This window comes from Patiria miniata, unplaced genomic scaffold, assembly GCF_015706575.1.
Source record: "Patiria miniata isolate m_02_andy unplaced genomic scaffold, ASM1570657v1 HiC_scaffold_20, whole genome shotgun sequence".
NCBI classification, from domain to species: Eukaryota; Metazoa; Echinodermata; class Asteroidea; order Valvatida; family Asterinidae; genus Patiria; species Patiria miniata.
Window position 1 is genome coordinate 28,105,345 of NW_024037059.1, and position 14,167 is coordinate 28,119,511.

The window sequence follows — 14,167 nt, forward strand, 5'->3', positions numbered from 1 at the left end:
GTGGTAATTTTGCAGGATGGTCGAGTGTGGAAAAGACACGTGGATCAGATGAGAAGAGCAGAACGGTCTACAACCAGTCATTCTCAGAACTCAAGGAATGGGATGCACACCTCAGCTCACCAAGATACTGATATGTCTGACCTAGCAACCATTCCGGTGTTTATCCCTACCGCTGAGACAGCTCCAGTCGTTGGCTCGCAAATTCCTCAGACAGAACGTACACACGCGCCACCCTCAAACATCACAAGTGGTGAGCAGACTTCACAATCGGCGACACCGACCGTAACCGCAGATTCCAGTGCTTCACCCAAACCCCTACGTCGTTCGTCAAGGGTCAGCAAACCCCCAGACAGACTCATTGAGACTATGGAATAACCTAACTGTTGTTCGCAGAGGCCGGCATGAGAGTTAAAATGTGCATGTACTGCACTTTGAGTTGTTACAGTTGTGTTAATGTTTATCTTGTTACTCAAGTTGTTTAAACAAGTTTTTAGAGTTGCAGTTTTGAAACAAACAAAAAAGGTTGAAGTTGAAATTGTACGGTATTGGAATGTCATGGGTGTAAAAAAACCCAAAAAACTAACAAACAAGCAAGCAAACAAGAAGGAAATCCTAAGGGAAGTTCCGTTTATTCAAATTAAGGGCAGGAAGAGAAAAAAGCCATTGCTACAATGTACCTTGTCTAGGGACATGGATTTAATTATGGAAAAAAGGATTTTCTTTGTTTTGAACTTTGGTTTTCTTGCAACAAGTGTTTGTAGGATTAGCATTTTTTTGTGTAAGGTGTGACATTGCTTTTATAGACAGAATTTTCAGTCGAGGACATTTTCATAGGGTTGAAAATGATATTTGTGTGTGTGTACAGCTTCCATATTAAGGGGGAGAGGATGTAGTGTATGCAGACTGCAGTGATCTATTTATAGTGCAACCAGTGTATGACGTCATTTGTTAATCGTCTGTACATTCTAGTACGTGTGTGCTGGAATTTACTACCTTAAGGAGACATGCACACAATAGGGAACAAAAGATTGTATACGTCTCCGCAAGAACATTTCTATAGATGAATACGTCTCCACAAGAATTTCACGAAATAGATATATGGATTTTACTCAAAAACTAGTAATTTCCAAGGTGGGTAGATGTGTCGCAAATGGAGAGTTTTAGAAAAGGGATATTTAGTCCAAATTTCAGCCCAGGAAATTAATTCTGGTTAAAATTAGAGCATTTTGAAACTTCAATTTCAAACTCGAAAACTTTACTACACGAGAACAAAGAAATGTCTCCACAAGGATACAAATTCCAGAATGTGTGTACTCTAGTGTGTTATGGCATGACATGGAACGTGAATACAATACAAAGCAACCAGAAAAGTATCCCTAATCTCAGTCTCTCCTTAATCGGGTGTTATTGACGTACGAACACAACAATTATCATTCGTAACTACCAGCATCAACTAAAACCTCGTTGATTGTGGGCGGGCGTAAGATGGGTGGCGAAAACAAAGAACAGCGATTAGTGTGCAGTGTTTAATTAACAACGGACTTATCTCTCAGTTAGTTCAATTCACCGCCAGTTCAAGTGACCGCTACCCGAGATATCGTAGTGCGGTCATTTAGATGTTGAAAACAGTCTTGATTCTCTGAAATGATGGTGTTGGATTGGGGAGAAATCTTGGCACACTTAGGCACACCACACAGAGATGAAGAGGAGTCATTGCTTGCTTCGCATAAAGTGTCACATGTCAGTTGAAGGACATTAATGTTGCTTCTTTTTAAGCGTTTCCGCGAATTCCTTGACCGTCTCGCGCAGTCGCTACACACATGGGCGAATAAACGCGTTGTGGCCCGCAGGAGAGTAATAAGTGTGCAACGGCCAATTTTTTATTGTGACTTGTTTATCGCGGTATGGATGTTGCGAAGTCAATCCTTTGTCCATCACTTCAGGCTTAAGGTATACTGTACCAATAATCGATACCGCGCCATTATTCGAAGGTTTTCATGTATTGATTCAACCACAAACCTTGTAACGGGCTTGGCTGAAAGGAATCAATTTACTTATTAATAATTCATTATTGCATGAAGTTAGAAAATATCTCAGTTCCATGTGCCTGTGTGTACTTTATGGAAACTTCAATTATTTTATAATGATGACGTCATGCATGCAAAGTTAGAAACTATGACAAAACGCGTAGGGTTCTCATCTTAAGGTTCGTGGTTCGAGTTCTCTCCTGGTCCTCATTTTTTCCTCTTTTTTTGCACACTCTTCGATTTTCCCCCCTAATTATAACTGTGAGGCGGCCCTATTGTTTAATTGAGATTCGAATTTCACAGCAGAAAAGCTTTTTTCTTTTCTGAATCGAGGTTCGTGGTTCGATTCCTGTCCTGGTCTTCATTTTCCCCCTTTTTTCAACAGTTTTCGACTTTTCCCTTTAATTGTTATTCATAAATACCTCAGACAGTTTAGCCATTCCTATTGGTCGAGAGCCCGTCACGTGGCCGGTATTAAACGGATGATAAAGACATGGCTAGCTGGTCTTAAACACTTTTCCAGTGTCACAATAAAATGTGGACTCCTAAAAATCCAGTGCCTCTTATCGTTTCATTGGTTGAACGTTCACAATCCTCACGTAGGCATGCGCAACACTACCAGGGAGTTAGAATTTTATAGTTCTAAATTCAAAACGCAACGCGCCAGGTGCGTTCTGCGCGACATCGCATAGAACATGATACGCGCGCGTCAATCTCCATAAAAGGGTTGTTTTCATCTTACTCGCCAGCTGAACACTCCATTATTTTGCAGGAGGGATGTTTCAAAAAGCATAAAGTGAATTTGTTGAACAAAATCGGGATGTTTTGAACGAATTATATGATTTTTTTTTTACCGAAAAGGTATTTATGAATGGGAATAAATATGTACTCCGTCGGTATTTATCACTCTGTTTAATACCACTTAGAGTCTGGGTGCTGATAATTAACTTCGCCTCCGGCTCGGGTAATTATCAGCACCCAGACTCTAAGTGGTATTAAACAGAGTGATAAAAACCTCCGGAGCACACATTTATTCCCTTATTATTAAAGTCGGATTTGAATTTGATAGCAGAAAAAAATCCAGAAATACAAGCGTGCAGTCACGTGCACGGCTTCTGCTCTTCTGTTCTACAAACTTTCAAGTTCATGGCCCACAATAATTGCTCTAATAGCAAAGTATATTTGAGGGTACACACATTGTGATTTGGCTCGCGTAGGCAATGATGGGCCACTTTCATTACAGGTCTGCACCCCTCGTGGTCTCGCACCACATAAATAGTGGTCTCCATCTCCACCACCAAACTCATTGTGGGGGACAACAACTCAAGAAAAACATGATGTATTAGCAGTACTACATTGAATTTTCGTACACTTATTTGTCATAATGTTCAACATTACGAGATTTAATTTCATAAGAAACCATCGAACAATGGAGCTATTATGAGCGCTACAAATACAATCCGAATGGTAGTCAACATCGATTTTTCGCGTTTAAAACACTACATTGTTGCGATCATATATTATATTTGTTGTTTCATGTTTTCACATGATATTCAATCTCCTTATGTAACACATCGTGGAAACTCAGTGCGCGAAATTTCAATGTAATACATAGTTGTATTTATTGAGTAGTTGATCGAAAACGAGTTTGTCATGATGCGCGTTGTACGTGGAGACTACTATTTACATGTGGCGCGCTCTCTATTGAACGAAACCTAGACAGACACGTGTGCAGCGGCTGCGAGTTTACTTTGCGCACCCTTATTCTCGAAAGAACTGTCGGTTGTTGTTTGACGGTTTCTCACGAAAAGGAATCTCCTTATGTTACACATCAAGACCGATCACTGGCCGAACTTACGGCAAAGACGCCATGCTTTTGGAAAACCGTCGTAATTCGTCAGTCCTCTGAAGGTACGGAATTCAACGGTTTTTGCTATTCCTATGGAAACATGCATTGTCAGCCTGGTTATTCATATTGGTCAAGACCCCCATTGGTTTGTACGCAGTATGCCAGGAGGTGAGATACAAACATTTTTACCATTGGTGACCTCTCTAATAGTACGAGGGTTAAGCAAGCGATCACACTTCTGTAGCTCAGATAAGTGGGGTGATTTTTAAATGACAAAATAATTTTGTTCTGAATTGATTTTCGGCTTCCCTACAATTTGTAGCAATGGGACCATCCATTCCACCCCCGGGCCACATGTCATGCATGTAGTGCAGAGTTAGTCCAGTATTTCAGCCGCATTTATGGGGCTAACAATCTGACAAAAAGCACTTTTTTTTCGGCACCATCCGTGATAGCCAGCCCCACAAATGTGGCCAATTTGCTGTACTACCTCCGTAAATATAGTCCACACTTGGAACATGTACCCGAACATAGAACTTTGTCAAGTTTTGATTTTCATATTTAGACTTTGTAGTTTATTTATGCTTTAGAACCCTCTTATATTAGCTATAGAAAAGAAGTTAGGCATTTTTCAGACGTCATTTCGATAATGCAAATGTGTGCAAAGTGCAAACAAACTAGAATTACACAATCAGTGACAATCAAAATGAGCATACATGTAACAATTATGACAATTAGCCGCCGATGTTGCCCGTCGCCATCGTGAATATTATCAACCTTAAGCGTCATCATTCTTGGTATTTCCTAACCTTTATACTTTAGGTCAGTTTTATAGACAATATCTTGCTCTTTCCAGCAATACCAAACACAACACTTGTAAATTATGTCGAAGAAAAAGTTTATACGAAGAAATAAAACTCTCCAAATTCAAGGTACCGGTAGTTTGTTTGATTTTTGCTTTAAAAATACAGAATTTTAATATGCAAGGAGTCATTAGCACCTTCTGGCACCATGCACTGGAAAATTTGGGGTTTTCTGATCCGACATACATGGTTCATATTTTTAGTGGCAAAACCGGTGTTGCAGTGTGTCACAAAGGGGGTGATACATGTACCTGGGTGTTCATATAGCAATGTGGGCCGGCAGAAGTTGAAGGGCGTGGCCGGCCAGCGCTGCGCCAGTGCAGACCACATAATCTTAACACAATGATTCACTTAACTTTGTCAAACTGTTACGTATTGAACACACATATCGCACACCTATGTTTCCTTTGTCAATTCTCTGTCAATTGAGTACCAAATATGTTTCATTCTCTGCCTGCTAGAATAGTTAATTGACTTGAATCACACCCCCTTACATGCCTATTATTAGGGTTGTCTGATTTAAATCGCGTTGATTTAATTCACCGATTTAAATCCCAATTTTTAATTCTTGTCGCAACATTGTTGTGTTATATTGTGACATATGTACCGGTATACTCACATGGTGATTTTATCAATTATTCCTTCTGTTTGTAGGCCTACTCACTCTAAAATGGATCTCCTTATTTGTATTTTTATTCAATTTAAAGCAAAGCACTCAGAGTGTGCAAACCTACATGTACCAACATGACCAAGGATAAACAATTCCCCGCCTTATTGTCAGTTCACCCGAAAGAAATACTCGCATTTATGGTGAAGAATCCTTTAAAAAAATCCTACATGCAGACCCAAAACAAATCCTTTAACTCAAACATTTTGTGTATGTATGCCTGTGTCGGTCTACCTTTCCACTCCCCCATTGTATAAAATGGTCTAGTCCATTGACCTGTGTGGTTAGATTAGGTGGGTGATAAGGGATACAGGGTCACCGGGTCAGTGCCACGCACAAGAAGAGGGTCACGCAGGGTGATCTGTTGAAAGTTTTCCATATGATGGGTGAAAAAAATCTGTAAAAAAAAATCCTGCATCCAGATGAACATGTAGACTATCTGGATCACTTCCAAAATCCAATCGATTTGTACTTTACCAAAGACCACTCCCGCAAAAACTTTCATGAAAATCCGTCCATAACCAACTAACCAACCAACAAACCAACCAACCAACCAAATCACAAACCAATTAACGCCGGTGCAAACATAGCCTCCTTGGCGGAGCTACGTAATAAGTTTTTGGATAAACGTTATGAAATTGAAAATGTTGCTCAAGAAAATGAAATTGACACTTTATTAATTGAATAGATGTTAATTTTTCTTTTTTAGGTTTCAAAGCCAGTTCCCTGGCCGCAGCCTGGGCCTGCATGAGGAGTTCAGCCTGGTGGAGGTGCTGAAGGCCGTCATGATGCAGCATGGACTTGGGCCGTAAGATGAGCGAGTTGGAGAAAAAGCTGAAGTGCCTGCAGATGCAGCGCAAACTTGTACAAGTAGAGCAAGGTGGCAAAAACGAAGACGAAAATCCACAAACTGAGCACCATCAAACCATCGGTAAGCCTGTTATACCCAAAATATGGCAGTGGTCCCAACTGTAGTCCAAAATATGGCAGAGGTTCCAACTATAGCCCAAAATATGGCAGTGGTCCCAACTGTAGCCCAAAATATGGCAGTGGTCCCAACTGTAGCCCAAAATATGGCAGTGGTCCCAACTTTAGCCCAAAATATGGCAGTGGTCCCAACTATACATGTAGCCCAAAATATGGCAGTGGTCCCAACTATAGCCCAAAATATGGCAGTGGTCCCAACTATAGCCCAAAATATGGCAGTGGTCCCAACTATAGCCCAAATTATGGCAGTGGTCCCAACTATAGCCCAAAATATGGCAGTGGTCCCAACTATAGCCCAAAATATGGCAGTGGTCCCAATTGTAGCCCAAAATATGGCAGTGGTCCCAACTGTAGCCCAGATTATGGTAGTGGTCCCAACTGTAGCCCAAATTATGGCAGTGGTCCCAACTATAGCCCAAAATATGGCAGTGGTCCCAACTGTAGCCCAAAATATGGCAGTGGTTCCAACAGTAGCCCAGATTATAGCAGTGGTCCCAACTGTAGCCCAAATTATGGCAGTGGTCCCAACTACAAATTATGGCAGTGATCCCAACTATAGCCCAAAATATGGCAGTGGTCCAAAGTATAGCCCAAAATATGGCAGTCGTCCCAACTATAGCCCAAAATATGGCAGTGGTCCCAACAATACAATGTAGTTGGGGTGATGTCATACTTGGGGCATTTCACCTCTAAACCCTTCAATAAGAGCATATTTCATGTTGCTGTGAAGCACACAACTTTGCTGAACAATGAATCAGAGTTTGTAATGACTCAAGTCAATGATTTACAATGTAATTGACTCGACTCAGGTCCCAATGGGTAATTGACTCGACTGGACTCGAGTCTCTCATCAGTAGACTCGACTTTACTTGAGTCGAAGGTTAATAAAACTTGAGTCCTAACACTGTGCGAACATTACAAAGTTTTATATTCACATTACCGTCGAGTTGTTGCCGTTTATCGCGTACAAATACATGTATACGCCTCAGGCCAAAAAAAAAATGTTCTGCTTTCAACCGGAAGCAGAATTTTTTTTTTGTAGGGAAACCCCCTATCTACCCTATTCTGACAGCCCCTACCCTAATCTTGTTATGGGAAAAATGACAAAAAAACACCAAAAACCATCAATTTCTGCCTTTAACCCATGACTACACGCAGACTCCTCCATATGATCGTACCAAAAAATATTGGCCAAAAAAAGTCCCTACCTACATGTACCTACCCTATTTTCGAATGACATGTAATTGGAAGCAGAATTATTTTTTTTCTTTTGGCCTCATCACGGACTCCCAACTCGTGTACTATAATGTAGCGCACAAATTACTATCCCGAAACCAGAGTTTTCCCAATTCTTGGTTTCATATTCGGCTTCGGGCGATTTCCTAAGCCCTTGATGAAACTCCAACTAAATTTATGTTTTCAAATTTTGTTTGATATTTTCTATATAATCAGAAACAGTTTCAAATGTTGCAATTTGTCAGCGTAAAAAATATTTCAGACCTGAATCCAAACCAGAGATGAAACCGGAGTTCACTTCATGTTAATTGGTACGCAGATCTTTGGTAGCAACGTCCAGCAGAAACTGTCTATTGGGTACCATGCAGCGTTTTTTAAGTCTTTGGATTTTCATTACAAACTGGTGCCTTGTGTTCTTTCTTCCATTCTGTAATTTATTAGATGTTGTTCAAATATCACTGACTTAAGCCGGCCTCAGGTTCGACCTGCGATTTGCTTGCGCCATGACGGAACCGTCGGCATCAAGCAGAAAAATAATACTCAGATCACAAAACTGAGAAATCGTGTGATTCTCTTGAACAAGTGGCATCCCGATTAAATAATCGCAATTATATAACTGACATATATCCTAGTCATTTGATTGGTGGAACTCACATCACGTGACATTCGTTATTGCTCCCATTCACGCCGCGGCTCAAAAAGTACGATCCGCCCATGGGGAATGGGAAATACTATTCAACAGTTAGGATCATGAGGCGGTATTTGTGTGGAAATGCATGCTGGTGTGCGCGTTCAGCGTTGCGCGTAGCGCGTATTGTTCCAAAGAGCCAGCGCTACAGCGTTGGGTTCAATCATTTTCGTGAAAGGGTATTTGGAAGAGAGAAATATATTTTCCCTCAGTTTTCTATTGCAAAAAAAGTTCAAGTATATCAAATGACAAGGATCTATATGTCAGTTATATAAAACAAATATTGAGTGGCTTTAAATTGTGAAATGGGAGGAATATTATCGCTCGGTAAAATCTGGACTTTTCCAGTTCACTCGGCTTCGCCTCGTGAAATGGAAAAGTCCAGATTTTACCTTGCGATAATATTCCTCCCATTCCACGCTGAGCCACTCAATATTTGTATACCATGCTCAAAATTGCTCATGTCACCTTGACGCGACGATCCACCACGATTCCACAGCATAGACAGTCATAGACAGACTTTACCAATAAGGGAGTAAATATGTGTTTGGCTGGCTCGTCTCGAGCCATTACCAGCACGCATTCCCCTGATACGGTCTTAAATGTACTTGTGGTATTCCCATTCACAAATAGCTTTGAGTCAAAAAATCGGCACAAGTCAAACAATTATACGTTTCCGATGATTTTGTTGAACAGTTTTATTTAATTTTTTTCTAAACACCCCTCTAGCTATGGTATGGAATATCCTCTCGTGAGTAGGTAAACAATCGCCTTATATGGTGATTGATGCACGCGTGCTGCGTACTACGTGATGTTGCGCAGAACGTGTGGAGTGCCAGAGTAGTGTGCTAATTGGCTAAACAATTGGAAAGGATGATCTTGATGCGCACACGATCGCAACGTCGTCATAGAAGTTGAAATTTTTCTTCTCTTGCTACTGTTGATTTTTTTTTAGACCCGACTAATTCCGATCGTCTTAATATCGTCGCAGTTACACTCAGGTCGCAAAAAATCGGTGACTGAAATCTTCCCGCCGGTGATAGCTCAGGCACAGCTTGATCCTGAAAAGTCGGTCGTCGACTGATCTTTGTCAGTCGCAAGGTCGACCTGAGGCCGGCTTTAAATTGACTAGAGCACAGATTCTACTTGACTCGATTCGACCACACACTGTTACTCCACCCGACTGGATTTGACTCAAGTCACTTCCTTAAAATGACTCAACTCGACTCAAGTCCCAACATTCAGTGTCTCGTTACAACGCTGCAAAGAATAGAATTTGTTCATTGTTTAGCAGATGCCGGTTACCAGCTTCATTCCCATGTGATTTATCTTGCTTGTAACTAGTTCTCTTGCACAATTGTTGTCTTAGTAATTTTTCCCATAGATGATGATTTTTCTGCCAATGTTCACAGGAATTGTGAGGATCTGACCAGCCCCGAGGTGGACCGTGTCATCGTCCAGCGACTGAGGGTTGATGAAGTCATTGACGTCCCTTACGGCAAGCTGATGACCTGTTGATCATCAAGGGAATGCGAGACAGTAAGTGATTCCATTTGTGTAGCAGTTCAAGAACGCATAACCAACAAATTTAACAAGCTGTATCTCTGTTAAATTTACAAACTTCAAATGGGCATAATATCACCTACATTGTAGGAAAGTCCGTTTAGAAAATAAAAAGGTCATTGTAAAAAAAGGGAAGATCTTTATTTTAAAAGGCATATAGGATCATTTGATATCATGACTTTTGTTCGTTTTCAAATAATAAGACCATTCAAAATCAAAAGAAGAATGTTGAATGCCTAACCTATTGAAGTTTCAGCTCAGTGATACCATTTCCCCCCTAGAAAACAGTTTCAGATCAGTGATACCATTTCCCCCCTAGAAAACAGTAAAAAAAAAAAAAAAAAAAAGCTCAACCTTTTGATCATTAAACATAATTTGTGTGTTTGTAACTCTTTCTTCAAAAATGAGTCGATTGACTGATCGTTGGAAATCCCCTACATTACTCGGTTTTCTAAATGACAGACGGAATTATTTTGTGGGGTGTAAAAGTTAATACCGCGGTATGCAACATTTGCAAACATCAAAAAACAAAATTACTAAATTATTATGAAATTTCAGTGAATAATAGTCTCAAGTGTCCTATGAAATCATGGCACCTAGTGTGCTGTCATTTTCCAGAAAAGTGGAATTTTTGTATCAATTTCCAATGATTGTTGGCCGACCATCGTTGGAAAAACCTGACTGTTTTCAATACTGCCCCCAATTTGCCAATTATAGTTAGTACACATTTTGTTTGCAATCGGTTACACATCTGTGAGTGCGAGCAAGCCAGCTAGTCTGGTTCCCTGACCCTATCGGTACAATTCCCTGACGCCTATAAATTGCTCTGTTTTGTCTGAAGTAGGGTGAGGAAACCATACTACAAGACAAGAACAGCATATTTTTCTTGGTTTTCCCAGCATCTATGAACACAAAACTTTAAATTGGTCAGTGTTAAAATACTTGCTTTTAAATACTTATTCCCCAAATCCTTCTATATATGAAAATTACAGCAAAAGAAAATTTTGTACGGTATACATGTTTGTACCGGTATGTACACGTTTAAAAACCAGTCTGATCTGATTAAATGCAAATGATCCTATACGCCTTTAACATTATTTTTAAAAACCTGTTAAAATAGCTTTTCAGAAGAGTCGTATTTGATTCAGTAAAAGACGATATGATTGTACTCAATTTCATTATAGGTTATTGGCTTGTTGTGCCCATGTTTAGGTAATGTTTTGCTCCAGATCGATTCACTTGAAATCATTCATGTCTTTATGAATGGGTTAAACTGCTTTATTAGAAACCCAAATGCAGAGTTACTGCTAGCATAAATTCCAAGCCACCTGACACCGAGTGTTCCTTCTTGGTTCTCCCCAGCTTTTCTCTCATGAGTCCGTCGCAAGCCTCTCCCCAGCAGGGCGCACTAAATCCTCCAACGTCTCCTGAGTCGTTTCGTCCAAGACACCCAACTAGACACCAAAACGGCCCCGCTGATAGCGATCCATGATGTCCAATGCATCAATGATGACTCCAGTGCTTACTTACGCTAATCTTCGGCGGCTACTCTTTGTTCTAGGCATGGGAGGGCTCGGGAAGGGGGCGGAGTTTGAGGCTCTGGAAGGGAGGGAGATCTTGAACAGTCTGCTGTGTATCGACGTCAAGCTTGATGGGCTGGAGTCTAGCAACATGGAACCATTGCTGTGCCAGTTGCTGGAAAGGGCAAACATGCCCAGAGAACTCAACAAGTAAGTTTACTCACATCTTGTGTTTATTTGGCAATTTATATCCACATGGTTCCGACTGGCGATCAAGAGTCAAGCCATCCCAAAAATCAGTAAGCCAAACTAGATTTTCATTTCACAAAGGTGAAATTACCATTGAACAGATAATTACCAATCACTGACCATGTTTGTCCGAACAAATTTTATACTAAAAGTGTAGATGGCGGCTCAAAACTGAGTTTTTGTTCAACAGTCGTAATTTTATCCTCATGTCTCAGACAGGCAAACCTGCTGTAGATTTGCAGCAGTTTGCATTAGGTTCAGCTCATGAGTAGTCTGAGTATCACCCGTTCTAGCCCTAACTCCATTCAAACGTCTAGGAATGCAAATGTGTGCTGTGCCATGAGCTAGCCAATCAGAGTCAACGTTAAATCAGGACGTAATTTCATTCTGAAATCTTGACAACATACATGTACAAGTGTGATTGGTTGATTCCGATGCAGTGTTTTATACTAAAATAACGGCCGGGCCTAGATCTATAAAATCTAGACAAGCTTGGGGTGTAATGCGTAACATAACACAGAGTGCATGACCACAGACTTTGTGTGCTCAATTCACAGCGTATCCCATGTCGTGTCTGGAGGGTTTTTAATCATGTATGATGCGACAATGGGTGAATGACCGAAGGCCTGATATAGAAAGTGCCCTCTGATTGGTCAAAATCTAGAGGTGTTGCATAATTAATCAGCGAATCTGCTCAAATATTATATACTAGCTCATGAGTGGATTTACGTCTAAAATCAAGATGTGCCATGGTCCTTTCAAATGCCACTTAGAAGTTGAGTCGCTGTTCCAAATTGTTTTAAAAGTGTAGCCAGGTTTTTGTACCATGCCAAAACAAAACGAGCACAAATGGCCATTTGATTTATGTTTTAAAGTATTGAAGGTCAATGTCAAAAGAAGAGCAAATCATTCTAACTTGAAATTTCGGACGGGACACATGGTTGAGTCAAAGTCAAAATCGCCTGGTGCAGAAATAACTTCTGTAATTAGGCCACAGTTGGGAACACATTGGGAACACACAGTGCTCCAAAAAGAAGCTTATGGAATTGGAACATTTTAACTTTTAAGATGTGCCCTAACTTGAACCAAAGATAACTATTCAATACTACAGGAGCAGAAAAATAAAGAACTAAGCTTTCAGTGCCAAGCATTTGAAGTATCACATGGAAACAAATTTGTGGCAAGTTTTGTAAAATCACAGTTACCAGAGATACAGAGAAAATGTTGTTTTAAATGAAACTTTTGTTTCTTTTTTCCATTCAGATTGATGAGAATGAGGTTGATCACATTGTCAACAAGGAGTGTGAAAAACTGGACAAGAGACTTGGAGAGGGGGCCAAGGTGAGCTTGCCGACACCCAAGATTTGCAGAGGGCAGAACTGGACTTGGCTGTTTTGGGCAGAGATGTAACCAGATCAGTCACGTTGAATAGATTTGAGACTGAATGACTCTTAGTTAACTTGTGATGACTTGTGACTGATTTTGTAAACAGTTCGGCTTAAGGCTCGACTAGGTAGTGTTGTATTTTCCAGATAAACATTTATTTGCGGTAATTTTTCTTGGTCATATGCGAGACCTGTCGATGCAAACTTGCAATTTACACATTCATTTTGAAACAATACACCCAAGAAGTCTGACATCATGCAAGTCGTCTAAGTGGTAAGTCTAAACAATGTCTTGTTCGCCACTTTTACCTTCGGATTTGCACAGGCATAAGTTGAACATGTTTTGATAAAAAGTAAATGGTAAGCCCTTATCGTATTGAATTTGTGATAAAAACTTAACTTTCCCCATTTTTATAAAAATGCAAGGCTAACCCTTACCGTATTGAAATTTTGATGAAAATTTACGTTCGTGCTATTTTTTGATAAAAACTACCATAAAAACTAAGTTTGTTTTTGCCCCTTTTTGATAAAAATGCGAGGCTAATCCTTTACAGTTTTGAATATCTGATGAAAAGTTAACTTTTGACCAGTTTATGATAAAAATTCAAGGCTAACCACGAACCGGTTCGAATATGTGATAAATAATTCTTTTTGTCCCTTTTTGATAAAAATGAAAGGCTAATCCGCTACCGCTTTGAATTTGTGATAAAAAAAATTTTGCCCTGTTTTGAAAAAAAATGCAAGGATAACCCCTTACCGTTTTGATTTTGTGATAAAAACGTAACTTTCCCCCATTTTGATAAAAATGCAAGGCTAACCCCTTGCCGTTTTGAATTTGTGATAAAAACTTAACTTTCTCCCATTTTGATAAAAATGCAAAGCTAACCCCTTACCGTTTTGAATTTGTGATAAAAACTTAATTTTCCCCCATTTTGATAAAAATGCAAGGCTAACCCCTTCATTAGCCCTTACCGTTATGAATTTGTGATAAAAAGTTAACTTTCCCCCATTTTGATAAAAATGCAAGGCTAACCCCTTACCGTTTTGAATTTGTGATAAAAACTTAATTTTCCCCTATTTTGATAAAAATGCAAGGCTAACCCCTTCATTAGCCCTTACCGTTTTGAATTTGT

The 14,167-nt window shown here is 40.0% G+C and overlaps 1 long non-coding RNA gene across 2 annotated transcripts; it reads left to right on the top strand.

The window, feature by feature from the left end:
* Positions 1 to 3,739: 3,739 nt before the first annotated feature.
* On the top strand, positions 3,740 to 13,765 carry LOC119728732. Of its 2 annotated transcripts, none has more exons than XR_005271136.1 (5): positions 3,740 to 3,938; positions 6,116 to 6,337; positions 9,702 to 9,856; positions 11,442 to 11,610; positions 12,913 to 13,765. It is a non-coding gene; the product is annotated as an uncharacterized LOC119728732 (long non-coding RNA). The 2 variants fall into 2 exon arrangements; XR_005271135.1 differs by having other exon boundaries at positions 3,744 to 3,938; positions 9,730 to 9,856; positions 12,913 to 13,764.
* Positions 13,766 to 14,167: the final 402 nt, after the last annotated feature.